The 3,320-nt window shown below is 42.1% G+C and overlaps 1 non-coding gene across 1 annotated transcript; it reads right to left on the reverse strand.

Annotated features, from left to right (window-relative positions):
* Nucleotides 1-320: 320 nt before the first annotated feature.
* On the reverse strand, nt 321-427 carry LOC130938585 (small nucleolar RNA R71). Its single transcript, XR_009069745.1, has one exon. It is a non-coding gene; the product is annotated as a small nucleolar RNA R71 (small nucleolar RNA).
* Between the last annotated feature and the right edge of the window lie 2,893 nt (nt 428-3,320).

Genomic DNA, 3,320 nt, shown 5'->3' on the forward strand with positions numbered 1-3,320 from the left:
GAAGCATCTCAATCCCTGCCATTGGAGTGAACAATTTTGAGCTGAAACCTCAACTAGTTGCTCTAATGCAACAGAACTGCAAATTTTATGGACTTCCATCAGAAGATCCCTACTAGTTTTTAACTGAGTTCTTGCAGATCTGTGAGACTGTTAAGACTAATGGAGTAGATCCTGAAGTCTACAGGCTCATGCTTTTCCCTTTTGCTATAAGAGACAGAGCTAGAACATGGTTGGACTCACAACATAAAGATGGCCTGGACTCATGGGATAAGCTGGTCGCAGCCTTCTTGGCAAAGTTCTTTCCTCCTCAAAAGCTGAGCAAGATTAGAGTGGATGTTCAGACTTTCAAACAAAAAGATGGTGAATCCCTCTATGAAGCTTGGGAAAGATACAAACAGATGACCAAAAGGTGTCCTTCTGACATGCTTTCAGAGTGGACCATTCTGGATATATTCTATTATGGTCTATCTGAGTTCTCTAAGATGTCACTAGACCATTCTATAGGTGGATCCATTCACCTAAAGAAAACGCCTGCAGAATCTCAAGAACTTATTGACATGGTTGTAAATAACCAGTTTATGTACACTTTTGAGAGAAATTCCGTGAATAATGGGACGCCTCAGAGGAAGGGAGTTCTTGAAATTGATGCTCTGAATGCCATATTGGCTCAGAATAAAATGTTGACTCAGCAAGTCAACATGATTTCTCAAAGTCTGAATGGATGGCAAAATGCATCCAACAGTACTAAAGAGGCATCTTTTGAAGAAGAAGCTTATGATCCTGAGAACCCTACAATGGTAGAGGTAAATTACATGGGTGAACCTTATGGAAACACCTATAATTCATCATGGAGAAATCATCCAAATTTCTCATGGAAGGATTAACAAAAGCCTCAACAAGGCTTTAATAATGGTGGAAGAAATAGGCTCAATAATAGCAAGCATTTTCCATCATCTTCTCAGCAACAGACAGAGAATTCTGAGCAGAGCACCTCTAGCTTAGCAAACATAGTCTCTGATCTGTCTAAGGCCACTTTAAGTTTCATGAGGGAAACAAGGTCATCCATCAGAAATTTGGAGGCACAAGTAGGCCAGCTGAGTAAGAAAATCACTGAAACTCCTCCTAGTACTCTCTCAAGCAATACTGAAGAGAATCCAAAAAGAGAGTGCAAGGCCATTGACATAATCAACATGGCCGAACCTAGAGAGGAAGGAGAGGACGTGAATCCCAATGAGGAAGACCTCATGGAACATCTCTCAAGCAAGAAGGAGTTTCCTATTGAGGACCTAAAGGAATCTGAGGCTCATATAGAGACCATAAAGATTCCATTAAACCTCCTTCTGCCATTCATGAGCTTTGAAAACTATTCTTCCTCTGAAGAGGATGAAGATGTAACTGGAAAGCAAGTTGCTCAATATCTAGGAGCCATCATAAAGCTGAATGCCAAGTTGTTTAGTAATGAGACTTGGGAAGGTGAACCTCCCTTGCTCATTAGTGAACTAGATACATGAGTTCAGCAAACTTTACCTCAAAGGAGATAAGATCCTAGTAAATTCTTAATACCCTATACCATAGGCACCATGACCTTTGAAAAGGCTCTGTGTGACCTAGGGTCAGGCATAAATCTTAAGCCACTCTCTGTAATGGAGAAGCTGGGAATCATTGAGGTACAGCCTGCCATATTCTCATTACAAATGGCAGATAAGTCAGTAAGACAAGCTTATGGATTGGTAGAGGACATGTTAGTGAAGGTTGAAGGCCTTTACATCCCTGCTGATTTCATAATCTTAGACACTAGGAAGGAGGAGGATGAATGCATCATCCTTGGAAGACCTTTCCTAGCTACAGCAGGAGCTGTGATAGATGTTAACAAAGGAGAATTAGTCTTTCAATTGAATGGGGACTACCTTGTGTTTAAGACCCAAGGGTGTTCTTCTGTATACATGGAGAGGAAGCATAAAAAGCTTCTCTCAATACAGAGTCAAACAAAGCCCCCACAATCAAACTCTAAGTTTGGTGTTGGGAGTCTACAACATTGACCTGATCACCTATGAGGCTCCATGAGAGCCCACTGTCAAGCTAATGACATTAAAGAAGCGCTTATTGGGAGGCAACCCAATTTTTATTTATCTAATTCTATTTTTATTTTTATTTTTCTTCTATGTTTTATTAGGTTCATGATCATGTGGAGTCACGAAATAAATACTAAAATTAAAAACAGAATCAAAAACAGAAGAAGAAAAAGCACACCTTGGAAGAAGGGCTTACTGGCATTTAAACGCCAGTAAGGAGCATCTGGCTGGCATTTAACGCCAGAACAGAGCATGGATCTGGCGTTGAACGCCAAAAACCAGTAGCATCTTGGCGTTTTAACGCCAGGTATACACCCTGAGGAGAGCTGGCGCTGAACGCCAGAAACAAGCATGGAACTAGCGTTCAACGCCAGAAACATGCTGCAAATGGGCGTTGAACGCCCAAAACAAGCATGAAGCTGGCGTCCAATGCCAGAAACAAGCATCAATCTGGCGTTTAACACCAGGATTGCATGCAGAGGGTGTTTTACACGCCTTATTGGTGCAGGGATGATAATCCTTGACACCTCAAAATCTGTGGATCCCACAGGATCATCTTAGGATATGTGAACCCCACAGGATCCCCACCTACCTCAACTCACCTTCTCTCCACTTCACACAATCCAATAACACTCTTCCCCAAAAATCCTTCACCAATCACCTCAATCTCTCTTCCCCATCACCTCTTCACCACTCACATCCATCCACTCTTCCCCAAAAACCCCACCTACCTTTAAAATTCAAAATCCCTTTTCCCACCCAACCCACCCAATATGGCCGAACCTTAACCCATCTCCCTCCACTATATTAACCCCTCCATTCTTCTTCATTTTTACACAACACAACCCTCTCTTCTCCTCCTTGGCCGAAACACAATCCTCTCTTCCTCTCCTCCATATCTTCTTCTTCTTCATCTATTCTTTCTTCTCTTGCTCGAGGGCAAGCAATATTCTAAGTTTGGTGTGGTAAAAGCATAGCTTTTTTGTTTTTCCATAACCATCTATGGCACCTAAGGCCGGAGAAACCTCTAGAAAAGGAAAAGGGAAGACAAAAGCTTCCACCTCCGAGTCATAGGAGATGGAGAGATTCATCTCCAAAGCACATCAAGACCACTTCTATGAAGTTGTGGCCAAGAAGAAAGTGATCCCCGAGGTCCCTTTCAAACTTAAGAAAAATGAGTATCCGGAGATCCGACATGAGATCCAAAGAAGAGGTTGGGAAGTTCTGACCAACCCCATTCAACAAGTT

Source organism: Arachis stenosperma, chromosome 6 (assembly GCF_014773155.1).
Source record: "Arachis stenosperma cultivar V10309 chromosome 6, arast.V10309.gnm1.PFL2, whole genome shotgun sequence".
Classification (NCBI taxonomy): Eukaryota; Viridiplantae; Streptophyta; class Magnoliopsida; order Fabales; family Fabaceae; genus Arachis; species Arachis stenosperma.